Source organism: Nerophis ophidion, linkage group LG09 (genome assembly GCF_033978795.1).
Source record: "Nerophis ophidion isolate RoL-2023_Sa linkage group LG09, RoL_Noph_v1.0, whole genome shotgun sequence".
Taxonomy (NCBI): domain Eukaryota; kingdom Metazoa; phylum Chordata; class Actinopteri; order Syngnathiformes; family Syngnathidae; genus Nerophis; species Nerophis ophidion.
Genome location: NC_084619.1, coordinates 58,244,863 through 58,270,190, shown reverse-complemented (window position 1 = coordinate 58,270,190; position 25,328 = coordinate 58,244,863). Strand labels below are relative to the sequence as shown.

General features: G+C 40.7%; 1 protein-coding gene across 2 annotated transcripts in view; it reads left to right on the top strand.

Moving 5' to 3' along the window:
- peli1b (pellino E3 ubiquitin protein ligase 1b) overlaps positions 1 to 25,328 on the top strand; it is an 89,567-nt gene that overhangs the window by 9,305 nt on the left and 54,934 nt on the right. Inside the window, exon 2 of one of the 2 annotated variants that reach the window (XM_061911341.1) lies at positions 22,537 to 22,645. The exons of the other annotated variant lie outside the window; for it this stretch is intronic. The gene's annotated coding sequence lies outside the window, so the exon portion shown is untranslated. The remainder of the gene's footprint in view (positions 1 to 22,536; positions 22,646 to 25,328) is intronic. 2 annotated transcript variants of the gene reach the window in all.

Here is a 25,328-nt window from a genome sequence, read left to right as displayed (position 1 = left end):
GACAAAGTCCACCTGATTTGATGAGGTGCGTTTTGCCTCATTTGGATTTGAACTGTCACTGAAACACGAACGCACAAAGGTGAATAATAGATGGGTAAGCACCGTAAGATTGTAACGTGATCACATGTCAAAATGTTTTGAATGATGTTGTTTCAAATGCGATGTGGCAGAAAGATGCTACATGATGTCTGCAGGGCATTGTGTAACGCCCCATAAAGCATTATGTTTATTACTTGTCATTAGTCCATGAATTGATGAGACATAAAGGCCAGATTATCAAGCCTTTTGGATACATATTTGTACTTTATAAACACTGCTTTTATTGAATTTTGTAAAAAAAAAAAGGTAGTGGCAGCTGCAGGACTCTGGTTGACAAACAGGCTGAAAGTAAGCAGATGCAGATTATATCCTTGAAAGTGGGTCAGTTTTAACGGCCTTATTTCTCTACATCATAGAGAAGGGGGGGCGGGGGGTGAAAGTGGTGTTTTTGTTTTTTTCTGTCATTAATTTCCTGTGCTGCACTACTTTCATCCTCGCCCATGCTGCAGGTAAAGAACATGCAAGGCAATAGGTTGAAATACTCAGGCTAATTTTGTTTAGGGATGGGCACCTTTCACATTTCGATTCCAAATACGTTGGAATAGATACCGGTACTCAACGGCAACAGTTTGCGATACTTACGTGTAATGAAAATCACATTTTTCATTGGTGATTATAATAACTTCTGTTGCATCTTGTTTTAATATCACATTTTTGAGTCAATTTCTTTTTTGGCATTGAAAAGCCCAACAGTACATAGAGGCAATTTTGCTGGGTGTCTAATCATTGAACATTTTATATCATTGTCACGACTTCGATTTTGGGATAATTTGTTTTACCAACGCAAAGGAAAGTTGGCACGAGCCAGACGTGAATGTAAGTACATTTTTATTTTGTACACTAATAAACTACAAAAAGGCAAAAACAATGGCGCGCACAATGGCAGAGAACAAACTTGACTACTGAAAACAAAAGACTAGCACAAAGGCATGACTAAGGACAAAAGAAAAAAAGGCTTAAAACTAAACAAAAACTTAACGTGGCATGGACAGAGTAATAAACAGCATGGCATGAAGGCAGTTGAGGAATATGAAAAGTTGCCAGCCTGACCATGGTGTTGAAGGCGGGCCGTGCCGCTACTGGGCTTGTTGTCGACATTGTACTTTTCCCTTTCAATCGGGCGCCAGATGTGGAAGTCGCTTCCTATCCGCTCCACTGTAGACACGGCACAATCGTGCAGGTTTTAACACAAGTTTTCTCTCCAGTAGAATGTGACCTTTCAGCCACGTCCGTATCCTCCCTCTCTGCTCATGGCTGCTCACTGTTAAAGATTGATTAGATTAGATTACCATGTACCACCTGTGAAATATAATCACCTGGCAGTTGTGCCTCGCCGTCAGCACATCCCCCGCCCCTCTTCGATGGTGCTCCGCCCTCAACACCATTGACAGAGGCGGTGACCTTTGCTCCTGCAGGCGCGCTGATCACACTCTCCCTCCATTGTCATTAATACCGTTAATTGCTACTTCCTTGTTAGAGCCGGCTGAGACTGTCTCTGGAAGTGACGTCATGTGCAACCAGGGCACCGAAGAACGGCATTGTTGTATTTTGCGTAAATCGGTGCCCATCTCTCATTATATACCTACTGCCATCTAGTGGACGAGCATTTAGTTAAGAGGTGGTACCAAATTTGGTACTTTTAAAGGTACCATCAGTACTACCGGGTACCGATTCACTTTAAATGAAAAGTTAACACGTGCTGTATAATTGTGGCACGTGGCGTCTTGTCCAGTTGCAGACTCTGCACCATCCCAAACACTTGGCGGGTAAACACGCGTATGTGTAATTAGGGCTGCAACGATTTGTCGACTATAACATTTCTTTTATTGTCGACAAAGTAGTCATGTCAGAACACGTGTTTTTTCCGGAGGACGTGCACCAACATCGCGGGTGAAAGCATATCAAGTGTGGGAATATTACCTCCTATTCTTGAAAAAAACTTGCTCGTTTTGCAAAGCCTATCTTGTTTTTATGACACGACATCTGTAATACGGGAGCATTGAAAGCGGTGAAATGTTGGACCCCCTAAGACGAAGTTGTCTGAAAAATAGATTTGAGTATAATTTTAGCCAAATTCAAGTGCTTTTTAAAGTGGCGTCAGTTTGCAATGCAGTGAAGGAAGGCGCAATCAAAGCACACACACACACACACACACACACACACACACACAAAACATTAGCCACCAATGCACCGGTATCATAATAATATTAAACATAAAATCTATTAGATAGTTAAAATGTTAAGAAATAATCAATGCTACAAATATATGCACTGAGTCTACGGGAATGCTAAATATGCCAGGAGTTAATCAATAATAAATAATATACCGGTGTGCAGCTTTTTAAACACATCTAAAATGCATGTTTCTTTTTTGAGCAAGTTAGTAAGTTTTGTTGTTTTATCCTTTTTGTTATTTCTATTTTATGTGTAGATACATCATGTTAAAGTAAGCAGATGTTAACAGTTAATGAAAAAGTAGATTAATAATCCAACCATCCATTTTTTTCCGCTTGTCCCTTAAAATGTTGACAAAATAATATAACTTGAAATGACACGATATGTTACTGCATACGTTTGTTTTTTGATTGCAATAAGGGACGTATGTTTAATTTTTCATAAGGTTTTCTGGTCAAATAAATCCAATAAGGCCTTTTTTTAAGGTACCCTTTATTTTCAAAAGTATCAAAATATATTTTGGCAAAATATTGGTTTCGGGACAACCCCTGTCTCTCAAAAAGGCCAGAAAATGTTGAAAATCTCGACGGGTCTGAATACGCACTAAATATAGGGGCAACGTTGCAAAGTTGGAAACACTGCTATGTTTTCTTATTCTCTGGCAGACCAGGTGTGTATGAGGAGTGTTAAGAATCAGTAATGGTGCATTTAGGGCCAGGCTCGATATATACTCGATATATCGCGATATATACTCGATATGTCGCGGGTTTGTCTCTTTGCGATATAGAAAATGACTATATTGTGATTTTCGAGTAAACGTTGTCACGCAGTTGCTTTTAGCTGCTGGCATTACACTACAGGCTCTTCTCACTATATGTTGTGTCTCCTTCTCACAGACTTAAAACATGCGCACCTCGCGAAGCAGAGAGGCAGCAGCATGGGTAACGTTAGCTGTGGTGCGAGCAGTAATACGAGAGAAAGAAGGTGCGAATCTGGTAACAAATGAAGGAAGAATGAATTCCCAAGAAAAACAGCAGGAGGTCCATCTTCTGGCGGTGGTTTGGCTTCAAGTGGGAATATGTCAACCGTAACTTGTCAAGTGTGGGGCAAAAGCATTGCTACAAAAAGTAGCATAACTGCTAATATGTAGCATCGTTTGAAAAGTCACCTGCTAGAGAATGAAGAGTGCGTACTCCGCATTTCAAAATCTCCATTCGGTGCCACACCAACAAAATGCCAAAGCAATCATTTCCATATTAACACCGTATGAAAAATTAGTCAACAACACAAGAAGATAATGTCCGCAGGAACCTACCACAAAGCAAAGGACGAACAATATTTGATTTCCTATTATGCAGCCCATTTTTATTTGACAGTTGTTGAAATATCTTGTGTGACATCATGCACAAAAGTGCACTTTATTTGTTTTAAATTGAATTTGTTGTTTTAAAGTGCACTTTAATATAGTGTTGTTTTGATACGTCATCTTAGTAACATCATGCACAAAAGTGGACTAATAGCTTGTTTTAAAATGTCTCTGACAATCTTGCACCTTGTGTTTTGAAATGACATGAATGTTTTTGCCATTGCTTAATAAATGTTTATTAAATACAGTTTTGGTCAATGGACTTAGTTGTGATTTCCCTCTCTGCATGAAAGTTTAAAATGAGCATATATTAATGCAGTATGAACAAGAATGTTTTAATGTAGACACAGAATCATCATACTGCTGTGATTATTTGTATCAAGTGTTCTTTCAAGGCGAAGGCAAAATATCGAGATATATCTCGTGTATCGCGACTTGGCCTAAAAATATCGCGATATTAAAAAAAGGCCATATCGCCCAGCCCTAGTTGCATTCTATTGACTACTACATTGATTCATTAGATTAAAAAAAAGCTTTTTCCATTCTGTCAATAGATGATTGGATTACCAAAATAATGGATAGCAGCCCTAACAACGAGCCCCATTATAACGTGTTTATGAGCGAGGACGTACAGGCAGCACCATATCTATTTGTTCATAGTAGCATTTACACAGTTGGAGGCTATTATATGCATATAGTGCAAAGTATTGTACAGTAACGTCTTGTCAAAGCATCTTCCTGCTGGAAAATGTCGAGCGAGTTGACCTTTAGGTCAGCGCCCTTTGCTGGATTAACAACTACAGCACTCTTTTCCCCCTGCAGATAGCGCCATCAAACCCCTTTGTTTGTAAGTTGCTGTGAAAACAAACTATCTACAAGAGAAAAGACATAAGCGAGTATTCATGCCGCCAATGTTGACAAGTGACAAGGCAACTGTACTACTATAATAATAACCTAGATTTATATAGCGCTTTTCTAGACACTCAAAGCACTCACAGAGAAGTGGGACTCATCATTCATTCACACCTGGTGGTGGTAAGCTACATCAGTAGCCACAGCTGCCCTGGGGTTGACTGACAGAAGCGTGGCTGCCAGTTTGCGCCTACGGCCCCTCCGACCACCACCTGTCTGTCATTCATTCACCAGTGTGAGCGGCACCGGGGGCAAAGGGTGAAGTGTCCTGCCCAAGGACACAACGGCAGCGATTTTTTTGGATGTTAATAGGTGGGAAGCGAACCTGCAACCCTCAGGTTTCTGGCCGGCCGCTCTACCCACTATGCCATGCCGCCCACTATGAGTACTACTGCATGATTGTACAAACCCCGTTTCCATATGAGTTGGGAAATTGTGTTAGATGTAAATATAAACGAAATACAATGATTTGCAAATCATTTTCAACCCATATTCAATTGAATATGCTACAAAGACAACATATTTGATGTTCGAACTGATAAACATTTTTTTTTTAAATAATCATTAACTTTAGAATTTGATGCCAGCAACACGTGACAAAAAGTTGGGAAAGGTGACAATAAATACTGATAAAGTTGAGGAATGCTCAATAAAACACTAATTTTGGAAAATCCCACTGGTGTGCAGGCTATATGGGAGCAGGTGGGTGCCATGATTGGGTATAAAAACAGCTTCCCAAATAATGCTCAGTCTTTCACAAGAAAGGATGGAGCGAGGTACACCCCTTTGTCCACAACTGCGTGAGCAAATAGTCAAACAGTTTAAGAACAACCTTTCTCAAAGTGCAATCGCAAGAAATTTTGGGATTTCAACATCTACGGTCCATAATATCATCAAAAGGTTCAGAGAATCTGGAGAAATCACTCCACCTAAGCGACATGGCCGGAAACCAACATTGAATGACCCTGACCTTCGATCCCTCAGACTGCACTGTATCAAAAACCAACATCAATCTCTAAAGGATATCACCACATGGGCTCACGAACACTTCAGAAAACCACTGTCACTTAATACAGTTCGTCGCTACATCTATAAGTTCAAGTTAAAGCTCTGCTATGCAAAACGAAAGCCATTTATCAACAACATCAAGAAACGACGCCGGCTTCTCTGGGCCCGAGATCATCTAAGATCAACTGATGCAAAGTGGAAAAGTGTTCTGTGGTCTGACGAGTCCACATTTCAAGTGTTTTTTGGAAATATTCGACATCGTGTTATCCGGACCAAAGGTGAAGCGAACCATCCAGACTGTTATCGACGCGAAGTTCAAAAGCCAGCATCTGTGATGGTATGGGGGTGCATTAGTGCCCAAGGCATGGGTAACTTACACATCTGGGAAGGCACCATTAATGCTGAAAGGTACATACAGGTTTTGGAACAACATATGCGGCAATCTAAGCGCCCTCTTTTTCATGGACGCCCCTTTTTATTTCAGCAAGACAATGCTAAGCCACTTTCAGCACGTATTACAACAGCATGGCTTTGTAAAATAAAAAAGAGTGCGGGTACTTTCCTGGCCCGCCTGCAGTCCAGACCTGTCTCCCATCGAAAATGTGTGGCGCATTATGAAGCGTAAAATACGACAGCGGAGACCCCGGACTGTTGAACGACTGAAGCTCTACATAAAACAAGAATGGAAAATAATTCCACTTTCAAAGCCTCAACAATTAGTTTCCTCAGTTCCCAAACGTTTATTGAGTGTGGTTAAAAGACAAGGTGATGTAACACAGTGGTGAACATGCCCTTTCCCAACTACTTTGTCTTTGTAGTGCATTAAATTGAATATGGGTTGAAAGGATTTGCAAATCATTGTATTCCGTTTTTATATTTGCATCCAACACAATATCCCAACTCATATGGAAACGGGGTTTGTATAGTCCATCCATCCATTTTCGGGAGCTGCGGGGGGCGCTGGAGCTTATCTCAGCCGCATTCGTATATGACAGCCAGGACATATTTGCCTTTGCAACATGCCTGCTGGTGGAGCGCAGACGTGCGCTCTCCTGTTCGTGTTGCTGTTGTGGATCCCGTTGCCGTTTGTTGTTGACGTCTCGTCCCACTGAATCATTGATGAGGCTGTAACTCAAGCACGGCCCTCCTATTTCGTGTGCCATCAGCCCCCCCGCCGTGTCGCTTTTAGAGAACATCACCAAGGCTGTTGGGAATATGCGAGCCCGCAACCAAACAGTGGCTCATTTCCTTGACATATCTGGAAAATTTGTAAAATAGCAAGCTTCCTCAAGTAATGGTCTACCCTCTTTATAGATGTGTGCTCAGTATGTCATCAACTTGAATAAACACAGCACCTCAAATGGAGGCCTGCCTTTATTATTATATTATTATTATATATTATATGCAAAAGTGCAATATATTAATCTCTACAGTAATCTATTTATTTACATCTGCACCTTTTTGCTTTTTTATCCTGCACTACCATGAGTTAATGCAACAACATTCATTTCTTATCTGTACTGCAAAGTTCAAATTTGAATGACAATAAAAGGAAGTCTAAGGGGCGGTTTAGCTCGGTTGGTAGAGTGGCCGTGCCAGCAACTTGAGGGTTAGTGAAGTGAAGTGAATTTTATTTATCTAGCGCTTTTCTCAAGTGACTCAAAGCGCTTTACATAGTGACACCCAATATCTAAGTTCCATTTAAACCAGTGTGGGTGGCACTGGGAGCAGGTGGGTAAAGTGTCTTGCCCAAGGACACAACGGCAGTAACTAGGATGGCACAAGCGGGAATCGAACCTGCAACCCTCAAGTTGCTGACACGGCCACTCTACCAACCGAGCTATGCCGCCCCAGGCATAGCTCGGTTGCAGGTTCGATTCCAGCTTCCGCCATCCTAGTCACTGCCGTTGTGTCCTTGGGCAAGATACTTTACCCACTTGCTTCCAGTGCCACCCACATTGGTTTGAATGTAACTTAGATATTGGGTTTCACTATGTAAAGCGCTTTGAGTCACTAGAGAAAAAGCGCTATATAAATATAATTCACTTCACTTCACTAAGTCTAATTACCTCCGCCAGGGGGGCTATGTATGTTGTCCTTGGTTTGTCGGTCAGTTGGTTAGCAAACAACTTAAAAAAAGTTAAGGGTGGATTTACTTCTACGTTTCTGGAAATGTTTGAAACGGGACAAAGAACAAGTGATTACATTTTGGGGATGATCTGGATTACCATTTGGAGTCCGTATTTGCTTTCTTTACCATTGGGAGATAGGGCCTGGCAGAGTTCTGTGTTCTGCGAGTGCTTTTGTAGTTATTGAGTTTAACTGTATTATTGAACATGTCATTACCGTATATCCCAGACTATCATCTGCTACTTTTTTCCTACACTTTGACCCCTCTGGCTTATAAAATGGTGTGGCTAATTTTTAGATGTTTCTTCGCTGATGGCCATAAAGCAAATGGTCTTCATTTACCATGAAATGATTAACATGGACCCCGACTTAAACAAGTTGAAAAACTTATTGGGGTGTTACCATTTAGTGGTCAATTGTACGGAATATGTACTGAACTGTGCAATCTATTAATACAAGTATCAATCAATCAAAACACCTGTAAATACACTTTAAATGGTGTGTTATTGTTTTTACTATGGCGCCATAAAGTGGACGAGTTTGCTGACTGAAGGAGCTGCTGGGTGACTATCTACAAGTGTTTCCTGATGTTTAAAGCTTTGAACCGGAAGTAAAAGTGCCGCTCAGTCTTCTAATATACCACGGTGTTTTAATTGATTGGATGTGTCATTCATCACTCTGAGGAATGTTAGTAAGTTTTACAATATAACTAAAACAATGCTTACATACTAAACCGTCCCATGTCTTTCATGCTTTCATGTGTGTGCATACATGCATATTTGTTTGTGCTATGGTAACATAATCAAACAAACGTTCACATTAGCTGATATGTTAACAGGTTTAGGAGTGTCCGTGTTAGTATTATTAACTTACAATGGCATCCTTTTTGTATTGTTCCAGTATCACAAAATCATCAGAAAAATCACCAAAACATCACTGTTGAGCTATTGAGTCAGTTTAGCTAAGTGACGAGCTAGCTTCCGCAGCTAGTGGGTCCATGACGATGACTTCTGTTTTGTTTGATCAGCTGTTTTACTGCCGCGTTACAGACACCGTTTGGAAACAATTGAGGCATGTACATAAACGTATGTAAATAAATATTTCTGTGTAAACATATATAGCTGCAGCTTGTAGTCCAGTGCGACTTTGGAAAAAAAAAAATCCTAAACATTTATGGCTGTGGCTTGTATAGTGCGCTCCATAGTCCCGAAAATACGGCACTTATTTATGATTAATACATTAATATATCATGACTAAAATGATTAACTCGTCTATGCCGCCGCTAAAAATGTAATACAAGTTGTCATCAACTTTTCATTTTATGTTTAATACAGAACACTTGGGTAGGGTACTGAATCTGGTACTTTTTTGGCACCGACCGAATCCCGCCGGTCCTACGGATTCACGTAAAATCCAACAGCGCCATATTACACTACCAGTCAGCACTTCGCACTTTGACACTTGCTGATCAGCACAACAGTACGTCTCGGTAATGCAAATTTAAATGCCAACAAAGCAATTGACTCAAACATGCGCTAGCTTGATGCTAATATACATTGACTTTGCTATTGACTGACTACTGATTAACATTAAGGGATTTTACATGGTGATTTCATTACCTCCAAATGTGTTGATGAAACTAAAACTAAGATACATGTTACAATCAAACACCTGATGCGAAATAAGAACAATACTTATAGTATTAACACTTTTTGGGGCGCAACAAAAACTAAATAAACACTACTGCCATTTAATATCTTGGATTTTCCACTTTAATTGCAATTGTTGTACTTGCAAATGAGATAATAAATAAAAAGTAATTCAAAAACAAGATATAACAATGAGACAACAGTTGTCATAATCAGCTTTTTCAAATGTTGCAGTAATATTACGTTTTGTACACTAAAACAAATATTTATTGACTCAAAAAATTATGAAAAATTGTTACCGTATCGGTTCAAATGTATATCAGCCTTTTAAGTTTGGCGTTCTCACAGGCCAGTGGGCATAACTGAACAATTTCATTCATAGTCTTTTGAAATCTGCCTAGCAACAAGTTGCTGAGTAATCGCAACCACAAAAATATCTATGTTGGTCCTTTTCCTAAATAGCTTACATTTTTTTTTCAAGTTGTGAAGTTTTGTATTTGACAATTCATGACAGCGCCCTGATTAGTCTGGGGTTCCGGGTACCTCAACCGGTTTTATACTTTGGTCCCTCGCGTGTCCTTAAAGGCCTACTAAATGAGATTTTCTTATTTAAACGGGGATAGCAGGCCCATTCTATGTGTCATACTTGATCATTTCGCGATATTGCCATATTTTTGCTAAAAGGATTTAGTAGAGAACATCGACGATAAAGTTCGCAACTTTTGGTCGCTGATAAAAAAGCCTTGCCTGTACCGGAAGTCGCAGACGATGTGCGAGTGACGTCACGGGTTGTGGAGCTCCTCACATCCTCACATTGTTTACAATCATGACCACCAGCAGCGAGAGCGATTCGGACTGAGAAAGCGACGATTTCCTCATTAATTTGAGCGAGGATGAAAGATTCGTGGATGAGGAAAGTGAGAGTGAAGGACTAGGAAAAAAAAGAAGAGGGCAGTGGGAGCAATTCAAATGTTATTAGACACATTTACTAGGATAATTCTGGAAAATCCCTTATCTGCTTATTGTGTTACTAGTGTTTTAGTGAGATTATATGGTCGTACCTGTACAGCCTGAAATTCGGAGGGGTGTGGCCACGGGTGTGGTGACCGCCAGTGTCTCCGAGGGAAGCCACTTTTCTCAACTAGGCGAAGGCAGCCGTTCGGCGGAGGCGGCCGGTGGGAGGAGGCAAGAGAGTCCGCAGCTGCCGAAGGAACGACACAAGCTCTCCGCTCATGTCTACGGTAAAAGCCGACCCAATACCACCATTTTCCCACCAAAACCTGCTGGTTGACAAGTGGTAGGGAAACCATATTCGCTTGACCGCTCTGTTCCATAGTAAAGCTTCACCGTCATCTTTCGGGAATGTAAACAAGGCAACACCGACTGTGTTTGTGTTGCTAAAGGCAGCCGCAATACACCGCTTCACACCTACATCTTTCTTCTTTGACGTCTCCATTATTAATTGAACAAATTGCAAAAGATTCAGCAACACAAATGTCCAGAATACTGTGTAGTTATATAGCTGGGATCGGTGCTGGATCAAAATGTCCGCTACAATCCGCGTCATCATACCGCAACGTTTTCAGCAGGATAATTTGCGCGAAATTTAAAATTGCAATTTAGTAAACTAACCCGGCCGTATTGGCATGTGTGGAAATGTTAATATTTCATCATTGATGTATAAACTATCAGACTGCGTGGTCGGTAGTAGTGGGTTTCAGTAGGCCTTTAAAGTCCTTACAGACTGAAGTGCGGTGTGGCCACCAGCAACGTTGAGTTAGTTTTCTCTTGCCATTTTCGCATCCTTACTACAGAGTCCCGTCTTTAGGCTGGACCAAAGGCCCTTGTACTTGTTAAGACCGGGACTGTAGCATTGGCATTGTTCCAGGGCCTCCCTACCCAGCAACTGGTTTGTGTTGATGAGTCAATTTCATTCTCAGCAGGAATTTGGCGCCAGAGCCTCTGACTCCAGTCTGCTTGTTTAGGCCCATTGGGGGGTCTAGGGTGAGAGGGGGTGAGGAATTGATTGTGCTGTAAAATGTATTATGCATTCTTTTGATGTTTGATTTAAATGTTCCTGCGGCTCAGAGGGCGTGTGGCGCGAGTAGCGTGTTGAAATCAATCCAACAGGTGTGGTCCGTGTTCGCGGTGAAACCCTCAGCACGTTGGCAAAAGACCCGGTGGTCGAGACGCCGTCTTGCTTGTGTTCACACATCTGTTGTCAACAAGGCGACCAGGGTTTACATTCCACACCGTGTTCCTAATGTTTAAGTCCTCTCGCTGACCTACGCCACATATTTCATGCCTCGCTGTTTGTCGCTGAAGAGCGCGAGCATTGTTGTGGCAACGCTTCCTCCAGTCGAGTGCCGGATGTTGACCACAGGTGCCCAAGTCCACCCGGACCTGGAAGTGAAGTACAAACCCCGTTTCTATATGAGTTGGGAAATTGTGTTAGATGTAAATACAAACAGAACACAATGATTTCCAAATCCTTTTCAACCCATATTCAATTGAATGCACTACAAAGACAACATATTTGATGTTCAAACTCATAAACTTTATTTTTTTTTGTGCAAATAATAATTAACTTAGAATTTCATGGCTGCAACACGTGCCAAAATAGTTGGGAAAGGGCATGTTCACCACTGTGTTACATCACCTTTTCTTTTAACAACACTGGGAACTGAGGAAACTAATTGTTGAAGCTTTGAAAGTGGAATTATTTCCCATTCTTGTTTCATGTAGAGCTTCAGTCATTCTATAGTACGGGGTCTGCACTGTCGTATTTTACGCTTCATAATGCGCCACACATTTTCGATGGGAGACAGGTCTGGACTGCAGGTGGGCCAGGAAAGTACCCGCACTCTTTTTTTACGAAGCCACGCTGTTGTAACACGTGCTGAAAGTGGCTTGGCATTGTCTTGCTGAAATAAGCAGGGGCGTCCATGAAAAACACGGCGCTTGGATGGCAGCATATGTTGTTCCAAAACCTGTATGTACCTTTCAGCATTAATGGTGCCTTCACAGATATGTAAGTTACCCATGCCCTGGTCACTAATGCACTCCATACCATCACAGATGCTGGCCTTTGAACTTTGCGTCGATAACAGTCTGGATGGTTCGTTTCCCCTTTGGTCCGGATGACACAATGTCGAATATTTCTAAAAACAATTTGAAATGTGGACTCGTCAGACCACAGAACACTTTTCCACTTTGCATCAGTCCATCTTAGATGATCTTGGACCCAGAGAAGCCGGCGGCGTTTCTTGATGTTGTTGATAAATGGCTTTTGCTTTGCATAGTAGAGCTTTAACTTGCACTTAAAGATGTAGGGACGGACTGTATTTAGTGACAGTGGTCTTCTGAAGTGTTCCTGAGCCCATGTGGTGATATCCTTTAGAGATTGATGTCGGTTTTGATACAGTGCCATCTGAGGGATCGTACGTCACGGTCATTCAATGTTGGTTTACGTGGAGTGATTTCTCCAGATTCTCTGAACCTTTTGATGATATGGACCGTAGATGTTGAAATCCCTAGATTTCTTGCAATTGCACTTTGAGAAACGTTGTTCTTAAACTGTTTGACTATTTGCTCACGCAGTTGTGGACAAAGGGGTGTACCTTGCCCAATGCTTTCTTGTGAAAGATAGAGCATTTTTTTTAAGCTGTTTTTATACCCAATCATGGCACCCACCTGTTACCAATTGGCCTGCACACCTGTGGGATGTTCCAAATAAGTGTTTGATGAGGACTCTTCAACTTTATCAGTATTTATTGCCACCTTTCCCAACTTCTTTGTCACGTGTTGCTGGCATCAAAATCTAAAGTTAATGATTATTTGAAAAAAATATATATATTTATCAGTTTGAACATCAAATATGTTGTCTTTGTAGCATATTCAACTGAATACTGGTTAAAAAGGATTTGCAAATCATTGTATTCCGTTTATATTTGCATCTAACACAATTTCCCAACTCATATGGAAATGGGGTTTGTACATCGGTCCGTGTATCCTTGGACCTGACATAACCATACTAACATTTTACATACACACACACCAGACCTCTTGGGACCACTGGACAGACATAAGAGAAGTGCGCTCCTGTCTGGGAGTGGGTAGGGAATTGGGACTTCCTGTGTGTATCGACAATCCATCACCTTAGAGCGCCTGGATCCAAGTGCTTCTCCGATATATCGGGAATGTTTCAACGTTCCCAGACTTACTGTACACTCGGACCCCCATTGCGTTCTCGTTTTTGTAGCAACCCCTTTAAGTTGATGGGACTAAACACCCTAATGCTACCAGTGCTATTTTTTGTAGATTTTTGTGTAATTAAAAAATTCAAGTAAACTCAACTTACTTTAGGGATTTACTTACACTGCTTCCCTGTGGTATATTTCTCTGAAAAATATTAGCACAGGCTACACAGCAGTGTACATGTTTTGTCAAATTTTCACATGTATGGGAGTCACACCATGGGTGGTCCTCATTTTTCCAAGCCTGTGCATCGTAAATTCCGGACTATAATCCGCAAATTTTTCCTACAGTTTGGACCCTGCGGCTTACAAGACGGTGCAGCTAATTGATGTATTTTTCTTCGTTGAGGCCATAAAAAAATTTGAACAAAAACAAGCAAGTGTGCAGAGTAAAGATGTCAGATAATGGCTTTTTTGCCGATATCCGATATTCCGATATTGTCCAACTCTTACTTACCGATTCTGATATCAACCGATACCGATATATACAGTTGTGGAATTAACACATTATTATGCCTAATTTTGTTATGATGCCCTCTGGATGCATTAAACAATGTAACTTTACCATGAATTGATTAACATGGATCCCGATTTACTCAAGTTGAAAAACCTATTCGGGTGTTACCATTTAGTGGTCAATCGTACGGAATATGTACTGTACTGTGCAATCTACTAATACAAGTTTCAATCAATCAATCAAAAACAAGGTTTTCCAAAATGACAGAAATATTTCAACTCCAGTTATGGAAAAAAGTGTCAACTTGGCACTGCCATAATTATTATTGAAGTCACAAAGTGCATTATTTTTTTAACATGCCTCAAAACAGCAGCTTGGAATTTGGGACATGCTCTCCCCGAGATAATCCTAGTGCCGACTACAAATATGAGAAATACTATACTTTGACTTTCACAAAGTGCATAATTTATTATTTTTTTTAAACATGCCTCAAAACAACAGCGACAAAAACGATGAAGGCACACAGCTCCAGTCCAGAGTATACTAGAGCATACTTGAAACATCCGAATTCAGGAGATGGGGTGGGTTTGGGTTGAGGTGGGGGAGGTGGGCGGGGTTTGGAGTTAACGGGGTTGTATATTGTAGCGTCCCGAAAGAGTTAGTGCTGCACGGGGTTCTGGGTATTTGTTCTGTTGTGTTTATGTTGTGTTATGGTGCGGATGTTCTCCTGAAATGTGTTTGTCATTCTTGTTTGGTGTGGGTTCGCAGTGTGGCGCATACTTTGTAACAGTGTTAACGTTGTTTATATGGCCACCCTCAGTGTGACCTGTATGGCTGTTGATCAAGTATGCATTGCATTCACTTATGTGTGTGTAAAAGCCGCATATGTTATGTGACTGGGCCGGCACGCTGTTTGTATGGAAGAAAAGCGGATGTGACGACAGGATGTAGAGGACGCTAAAGGCAATGCCTTTAAGGCACGCCTCCAATAATGTTGGCCGGGTGGAAATCGGGAGAATGGTTCCCCCGGGAGATTTTCGGGAGGGGCACTGAAATTCGGGAGTCTCCCGGGAATATCGGGAGGTTGAAACCGATACCGATAATTTCCGGTAATACATTTTAAAGAATTTATCGGCACTATTTCTAATGCAGAGAATGTGTTTTATTGTTTGTGCTATGGCACCTTGTGTTGAACGAGTTCGCAGTGTCCTTCTGCTAGTTCTTTTTTCAAAAATATTTTTTTTCAACCGGTGTACCGTTAAGTCTTCTAGCCTTAGATAACGTTCTTACTCGTATGGATTCGTCATTCATCAGTCCAAGCGAAGTTTTTAAGTTTTACAATATGACTAAAACTGTTTAAACTTACTAAACCTCTATGTTTGATGTATGTAGCAGTGTTTTCATGCATATTTGTACGTGTAATGACACTAGCGTTATTAGTAATAGTGTCTGCGTTAGTATAATTAACTTACAACAAGCATCTATTTTGTATTGTCAAAATTTCACAAATTCCGCAGTAAATTCCCCAAAACGTCACCGTGGAGTCATTTAGTCTGTTTAGTTGATTGGAGAGATAGCTTCTGCAGTAAGGGGGTCCATGTCGATGACTTCTGTTTTGTTTGATCAGCCGTTTTACTGCACTCTTTGGAAACAATTAAGCTATGTAAATAAAATCTTCTTGTTTAAATACTAGGGGTGTAACGGTACACAACAATTTCGGTTCGCTACGTACCTTGGTTTAGAGGTCACGGTTCGGTTAATTTTCGGTACAGTAAGAAAACAACAAAATATATTTTTTTTGTTTTTTTATTTACCAAATTTGTAAACAATGGCTTTATCCTTTTAACATAGGGAACACTATAATAATTTTGCCCACGTTAATTAACATTAAACTGCCTCGAATTGTTCCTAGATTAAATAAAATTACAAAACGTTTCTTCTACATATAAAAAGTGCAACATTAAACAGTTTCAAGTCAACTCCATCCATCCATCCATTTTCTACCGCTTATTCCCTTTCGGGGTCGCGGGGGGCGCTGGCGCCTATCTCAGCTACAGTCGGGCGGAAGGCGGGGTACACCCTGGACAAGTCGCCACCTCATCGCAGGGCCAACACAGATAGACAGACAACATTCACACTCACATTCACACACTAGGGCCAATTTAGTGTTGCCAATCAACCTATCCCCAGGTGCATGTCTTTGGAAGTGGGAGGAAGCCGGAGTACCCGGAGGGAACCCACGCATTCACGGGGAGAACATGCAAACTCCACACAGAAAGATCCCGAGCCTGGATTTGAACCCAGGACTGCAGGACCTTCGTATTGTGAGGCAGACGCACTAACCCCTCTGCCACCGTGAAGTCAAGTCAACTCATCATGCTTAATTTATCACAGCATTTGGGAAACCTGTAGTTGATTTTTGTTATGTAAGTGTTATATTTTTATCAACATGTGATAGCAGGGACCCTGCCATTCAAAGCTTTTCTGTCCGTAAAACACACACACACACACACACACACACACACACACACACACACACACACACACACACACACACACACACACACACACACACAGACCGCAAAATGAGCTAATGTTACGCTAAAAACTAATTAGCCTTCACCTCAAGCCAGAACTGCGAGCGAGCTGAGCTGCAGTTTAAGTTTCTAGAAGGTCAACGGGCTCATAGTGATGTTAGTAGTAGTTGACTGGGAGGTGTTTATTATCATTTGGGGAGAGTACGCTGCCTTATGCCCACCTGTTAAACACCTATCTGCTCGACGCTGAAGCATTTACTACATGCGCTCTAAATACACACTGCTGATTGGCTGTTACCGCTCTGAATACACACTGCTGATTGGCTGCTACCGCTATATATGTAACCAATCAGATGGTTGTGTGGGTGGAACAATGCTGGGTGCTGAGACAGAGGCAGAAGAAGCAAAGCACTCGTTCGGTACACCCCCCGTACCGAACCGAAACCCCCGTACCGAAACGGTTCAATACAAATACATCTACCGTTACACCCCTAGTAAATAATTCCTTTTCTACCGCTTATAGTCTGGTGCGGCTAATATATGGAATTATGTTTTTCCCCCCTATAATTTTGTAGGTGTGGCTAATATACCAGTGGAAAATATTATATTATGCTATGTGATTATTTCCCAAGCTGAACGCCAGAAGTCCATTCCAGGATCTTACAGCCTGGCCTAGATTGATAATGCGGTCTTATCTAGCTGGCCAAGTGTCAGGAGGTGTGATTCCTGCCACATTAATTTCCTGTAATGTGGCATCAGCACTCATTTTCCTTGTCCTGGTGTCCTCACTGAGTTTTATTGTTCCTGCGACTGGAAACGACCTCATCACCGGCAGCGGCGACAACTCACCATGCATGCAGCCAGACGCCTCAGCGTTTGTGTGTGTGTGTGTGCGTGTGTGTGCGTGTGTGTGTGTGTGTGTGTGTGTGTGTGTGTGTGTGTGTGTGTGTGTGTGTGTGTGTGTGTGTGTGTGTGTGTGTGAGGGGGTGAATGGAAACTTGAGAGCGCTCTCCTCTCGTTCAAACGTTTTATGTTCTTCATCGGAAGAACTGAGACTCGTTGCACCCCGCGAGGTCCGAGAAGCTTCACGTGAGCCTTTTGAAAAACGTGTTGGGCCGCAGCTGGTAGCAACAAAGGGCGATTTGTCCCAAGCAGCTGTCTGGAAGTTGTGCTTCGTAAGTACACGTGTTCCGTGCTGCCTAATGTCATGAATTAAACACTTCCCAGTTGGGAGAAGGAAACACAACAGCGGTGACACAAATGATCCGGTCCTAAAACCTCCATCTAATCAGCAAGCCGGCTCTTTAGAGTTTTGGGCCGTAAAAAAACGTGACAGGTATCTGCAGTAATTAGCTTTGGCGCTGTCAGTAAGCTGCCCTGCTGGAGGTTTTAGCAGCAGCAGTGATTAGCCTCTCCTTTTCCTTGAAGGCGCCTCGAAGGCTTTGAAAGACTTAAGCAGCTTTCAAAACAGGACACGGGCCGAAGGGTGCACGGAATGCCTCTCGGCGCGGGACAAAGGAAGCTTTTGTTACACATGTGCAGGTCACAGCGTCAAGTGGATCACCTGACGCATGTTTACGCTCGATATTATGAGCCACTTATTTGACTCTTGTTAGTTTTGTGAACAGCAAGCATTGTTTACTAGGGCTGCAACTAGGGCCGGGCGATATGGCCTTTAATTAATATCTCAATATTTTTAGGCCATGTCACGATACACGATATATATCTGCATATTTTGCCTTAGCCTTGAATGAACACTTGATGCATATAATCACAGCAGTATGATGACTCTATCTGTCTACATTAAAACATTCTTGTTCACACTGCATTAATATATGCTCATTTTAAACTTTCATGCAGAGAGGGTAACCACAACTACCAAAACTGTATTTATTAAACAGTTATTAAGCAGCGGCACAAGCATTCATGTCATTTCCAAAACAGAAAGTGCAAAATTGTCAGAGACATTTTAAAACAAGCTATTAGTGCACTTTTGTGCATGATGTCATTAAGATGAGATATCAAAACAACACTAGATTAAAGTACACTTTACAACATCAAATTAAATTTAAAACAAATAAAGTGCACTTTTGTGCATGATGTCACACACGTTATTTCAAAAAGTGTCAAATAAAAATGAGCTGCATAATAGGAAATCAAATAGTGTATGTCCTTTGCTATGTGGTAGGTTCCTGTGGACGTTATCTCCTTCTGTTGTTGACTATATTTTTTCATACGGTATTGATTTGGAAATAGTTGCTTCGGTATTTTGTTGGTGTGGCACCGGCCGTAGATGTTGACATGCAGAGTTTCAAGCATTCTTCATTTTCTAGCGGTTGACTTTTCAAATGATGCTACATATTAGCAGTGCTGCTACTTTTTGCAGCAACACTTTTGTTGCATAAATGTTCGACTTATTCCCGCTTGAAGCCAAACCACTACAATAGTTTAAAACAAATAAAGTAGACTTTTTTGCACAAAGTCACGAAAGATATTTCAATAACTGTCAAATAAAAATGTAATTAAAAAGGGTAGCTCCATCTTTTGACACTTCTTCGACTCCCGTCCTTGCACGCCACACCGCTACAACATAGATGTCGAAGGTGAGCCACGTAAATGAGACCGCCCACAAACCGGTGCATCCTGAAGCGACTGTCAGAAAGCGGCTTGAAGATGGTCTGTGAAACATCATCTATGCAACATTTTGATCAAAGAACCACCATTACATGTTATGTAGACCACAAAGAAGTGTTTTGGTGCACAGGGTTTAGTGCATGTGCCTCACAATACGAAGATCCTAAGTAGTCCTGGGTTCAATACCGGGCTCGGGATCTTTTTGTGTGGAGTTTGCATGTTCTCCCCATGACTGTGTGTGTTCCCACCGGGTACTCCGGCTTCTTCCCACCTCCAAAGATATGCACCTGGGGATAGGTTGATTGGCAACACTAAATGGTCCCTAGTGTGTGAATGTAAGTGTAAATGTTGTCTGTCTATCTGTGTTGGCCCTGCGATGAGGTGGAGATTTGTCCAGGGTATACGCCGCCTCCTGCCCAAATGCAGCTGAAATAGGCTCTTGCATCCTCCGCGACTCCAAAAGGGACAAGCGGTAGAAAATGGATGGATAGACTCCTTTAATGCGCTCTATAATCCGGTGCACCTTTTGTATAAAAAACAAACCTGACTAGACCTGCACTCCGGCATTGCGCCTTATAATCCGGTGTGTCCTACGGTCCGGAAAATACGGTACATATACCGTATTTTTTGGATTACAAGTCGCAGTTTTTTTCAGTTTGGGGTTGCGACATATACTCCGGAGCGACTTATGTGTGAAATTATTAACACATTACCGTAAAATATTAAATAATATTATTTATATAATTCGCGGAAGAGACGAAGAAAATGTCAGCAATTGTCACACACACGTCAACCAATAAGAATTCGGCGTCGGACGGTCATGGCAGAAGTGCATTGTGGGTCATGGGATGCTAACTTCTATATATTATGTGTCACTGCCGTAGCTACTAAAATTGATCATTTCAACGTTGGCGGTAACTTATAAAAACTGAGAAAGGGCTGAACAAAAATGGCACCGAAAAGGAAATCATGTACTGCAGATTACAAGCTGGACGTAGTGAAATGTGCAGCAGAAAACGACAAAGAGGAAGCGGCGCATACCTTCGGAGTTGGCAGAGTTGTTTAGAAGCGACATCGAGGAAGAAGAATTCATGGGATTTATCGATTAGGAGTGACAGATTGTTTGGTAAACGTATAGCATGTTCTATATGTTATAGTTATTTGAATGACTCTTACCATAATATGTTACGTTAACATACCAGGCACCTTCTCAGTTGGTTATTTATGCATCATATAACGCACACTTATTCAGCCTGTTGTTCACTATTCTTCTTTTATTTAAAATTTCCTTTCAAATGTCTATTCTTGGTGTTGGATTTTATCAAATAAATTTTCCGCCAAAATGTGACTTATACTCCAGTGCGACGTATATATGTTTTTTTCCTTCTTTATGATTAATTTTCGGCCGGTGCGACGTATACTCGGGAATAATTTATAATCCGAAAAATACGGTATATATTTGTATATGTATATATGTGTGTATGTATATGTTACACAATCAAAGTACGCTTCCAGTTATAAACTCGTTTTGTGAGATTTTAGAGGTCTAATATATAGGGCTGTGAAAGAAAAATGGAATCACATTCGAATCAAAAATTGTAATTATTCCTGTCATGCTGGCCAAATTAACCTCAGACCCTTACATAGTTTTTACTTTCAACGGGTGACCTTTTTCAGCACTTTGGTGACTGTTTAGATTCAGAACAGGTGTCGGCAACCAAAGCCTCGTGGTTGAAATGTGACTCTCCTCAAAGCACTACTTCAGATGAATCAACGCAGCAGGCATCGTCTCACAAGAAGATCTTTTTCGTGTGGCCCACAAAGATTAAAAGCTGGGGGCGGATGTTTTTTTAAAGAGCCCCGCGGCTGCAAACGTGAAGAACATGTGACCTGTTGTTTTGTGACTACTGGAGGTCTTCGCCGGGAAGACCATCAAGGGAAACGTAAAAGGTGGCAAATGGCTGAAAGCCTTTGAGTGTTTGAGGATGTGGTGAAAGGAGTGACCTTCAAGACGGATGATGAGGTTGTTTGCTGTTCACTCTCGCTTTTGTTTCCTCTCTTTTGACATGCATGAACGCAAAGTGTGTGACCTGGTATTGATTATCTCCTCGCAGCTCAGCGGTCGTGCTGACACATTAGTCTTCTTTCGCAAAAACAACACAGCAGACTGAAGGAGATCAGCAGAAGTACTGAAAGAAAAACATCAAAAATACACTTGATAGCTGAAAGTTGATCGGCTAGTTCTGCCTTCTGATCCATTGTGGACAATAGAACGCTGCCTTACTTGCATCAAAACCGCACGTCAACATGGTCAAAAATAGTTATGACATTTTTTCTCCTCATAGATTCACTGTTATTAACTTTGATAGTGCATAATAGGGCTAGGTTGATAAAACGAGATGTAGCATATATATGTATGTGTGTATATAAATATATATATATATATATATATATATATAAATGTATATGTGTGTATGTATATATATGTGTATATGTATATGTGTATGTATATATATGTATATATACATGTATATGTATATATATATGAAAATGTGTATATATATGTGTGTATGTATATATTTATAGATGTGTGTATGTATGTATATATATATGTATGTATGTATGTTTATATATATGTGTATGTGTGTATATATATATATGTGTGTGTGTGTATGTATATATGTGTATATATATGTGTATATATATGTGTGTATATGTGTATGTATATATATATATATATATATATATCAGTCATATGTATACATACATATACATATGTGTATGTATGTATATATATATGTGAATGTATGTTTTTATATATATATATATATATATATATATATATATATATATATATATATATACAGTACAAGCCAAAAGTTTGGACTCACCTTCTCATTCAATGGGTTTTCTTTATTTTCATGACTATTTACATGGTAGAGTGTCACTGAAGGCATCACAACTATGAATGAATACATGTAGAGTTTTGTACTTAACAAAAAAAGGTGAAATAACTGAAAACATATTTTATACTATACCCTTTTTGCTCTGATTGCTGCTTTGCACACTCTTGGCATTCTTTCGATGAGCTTCAAGAGGTAGTCACCTGAAAGGGTTCTCACTTCACAGGTGTCATTGTTGTGATGCCTTCAGTGACAATCTACAATGTAAATAGTCATGAAAATAAAGAAAACGAATTGAAATGAGAAGGTGTGTCCTAACTTTTGGCCTGTACTACATATCGCGATAGACACATAATCGGTGTCAGTAAACAATTAGTTGGATAACTTTTTTTTTTCTTTCTCGTCGGAAGGAATTCAAAAGTTGCGAACCAAGGTTGGTTGCATGAACAAAGGCAGCTAACTGAGCAACACAGGGAGTGATCACTGATCAGTGGGAGTGGCACACCAACAGGCAATCAGGTAACAGTGTCAACAATTAAATTTGGTTGCGCCATCTTGTTTTGTCGAAAAGAGAAAGTCATAATGAAGAAATTGTGGATAAAACATGAAGTGTCACCTGGACTGTATGGCAGTTTTTTGGATTTTAAAAAAAAAAGGGACCGGTAATACCACAGCGCGCTCACCCTTTAGAGCACAGCTGAAACTTCCTGTCACTAAACCTGCAGAAAATACAGTAGATCTCCGGTTTCTTTATGTTTCTATTTTCACACATTGCACTATTTTCTTACACTTTTTCAACATTGTCCTTATTTCAGCACCTTTTATTTAAGAGCTTATTGTTAAATGTTCAATGTGATTTTAAATATTGTTTTCATTGAGTATTTTCCAATGCTTGTGTTGACATTTATTTCCTGCCTTGATAGCTGAGGGCATTATAATCAGAGGAAGGTTACATTTTAAATTAAAATGTTTGTTTTTAATGTATTTTTTTACTGGTCCTTATTTTTGATAGGTCATAAATATATCAATAATTATTGATATTAATTGTGATACAGTTTTCAGCTATATTGCTCCGCCCTAGTGTATACGTGTGTTGTATCATAAACAACTGAAGGATGCCTTCCGGGGCCGGTGTTAGGTAAAACATAAAGATAAGATGTGGATGTTTTATTCTGATAAGTTTCGCAATGCTGTGTGAAAATATTTAGATCAGATGCGACGCAGAAAAAGGCAAATGGAGAAAGTTTGATGTGCAGATATTGCCAGCGGGCAGGTGTCGCCGCGTGGTTGGACGCTGCCTTGGCGGGTGTCGAGTGGCTGTCATCGGCGCGCTGACCTCGGCCCGCAGAGTGTCCCAGCAAGCTCCTAGCCGTCTATTGTTGTATGACTGTGTGTGTCTGTCGCTAGGCAGCCCTTGGCACGCCGCCACCACGAGCTGCATGTCACAAGGAGGTCAAGTCAAGGGTGTGCGAAAAGCCGGATACACACGCACACACATTCTCACACTTACACTCAGTTAACATTCATATACCTAACATAGTATTTTAGCAGATTGCCTTGCTCCTTCTGAATGACATTTTGCATTTTTTAATGTTTCTTTACATTTGTCGTTGTTTACCCACTTTGTGAATGCAGGTTAAAGGCCTACTGAAACCCACTACTACCGACCACGCAGTCTGATATAGTTTGTATATCAATGATGAAATATTAACATTGCAACACATGCCAATACAGCCTTATTAGTTGACTAAATTGCAATTTTAAATTTCCCGCTAAGTGTCGTGTTGAAAACGTCGCGTGCGTTTGACAACACCGGTTGTAGCGGACATTATTTTCCAGTCCGATCCAAGCGATAAGTAGTCTGCTTTAATCGCCTATTTAAACAGTATTCTGGACATCTGTGTTGCTGAATCTTTTGCAATTTGTTCAATTAATAATGGAGAAGTCAAAGTAGAAAGATGGAGGTGGGAAGCTTTAGCCTTTAGCCACACAAACACAGCCGGTGTTTCCTTGTTTTAAAATTCCCAAAGATGAAGCTTTACTATGGATCAGAGCGGTCAAGCGAACATGGATCCCGACTACATGTCAACTAGCAGTTTTCGGTGAGAAAATTGTGGTAATAAGTCGCCTCTTACCGGAGACCTCATTGGAGCTTCCATCCTGCTGCAGCTGCCGTGACTTCCCTCAGAGACTCTTGCGTCAACACACCCGTGGCCACACCCCTCCGACTTTCAAGTACTATTTAATCTACTAAAACACTAGCAACACAATAGGCAGATAAGGAATTTTCCAGAATTATTGTAGTAAATGTGTCTAATAACATCTGAATTGCTCCCACTGCAATCGCCTTTTATTTTTGTATTTTTATTTATTTATTTTTTTCTAGTCCTTCACTCTAAATTTCCTCATCCACAAATCTTTCATCCTCGCTCAATTTAATGGGGAAATTGTAACTTTCTTGGTCCGAATAGCTCTAGCCGCTGCTGGCTATGATTGTAAACAATGTGAGGATGTGAGGAGCCCTACAACCCGTGACGTCACACGCACATCGTCTGCTACTTCCGGTAAAGGCAAGGCTTTTTTATTAGCGACCAAAAGTTGCAAACTTTATCGTCAATGTTCTCTACTAAATCCTTTCAGCAAAAATATGGCAATATCGCGAAATGATCAAGTATGACACATAGAATGGACCTGCTATCCCCGTTTAAATAAGAAAATCTTATTTCAGTAGGGCTTTAACGTAGTTATAATGTAGTATTGAATATTGGTCCATATTTTTTGAACTATAGAGCGCAGCACCCCACTAAATTTAGGAGAACATTTTTTTTCTTCCATATAATAGCCGCAGATATACACGTGAAGTGAGTGTTTTACGCAGAACTATTTTCTAAATGTTAATTTACATAACTGTTTCCAAATGGTGTCTGTAAAACGGCTGATAAAACAAAACAGAAGTCATTGCCATGGACCCACTAGCTGCTGAAACTAGCTCTTCAATTAGCTAAACCAGGGGTCCCCAAACTACGGCCCGCCAGTGTCCAAAATCCGGCCCGCTGGACGTCCCAAGTTAAAAAAAATACAATAATTATTTTTATTTGTTTTTAATATTATTTTTTTAAAATCTGTCCTTTCTAATCCATTTTACTGTTGTTACCTGTTGTGTCTCCTAGCCGCTCAGTCATATCATACTGTTCTAAAATAC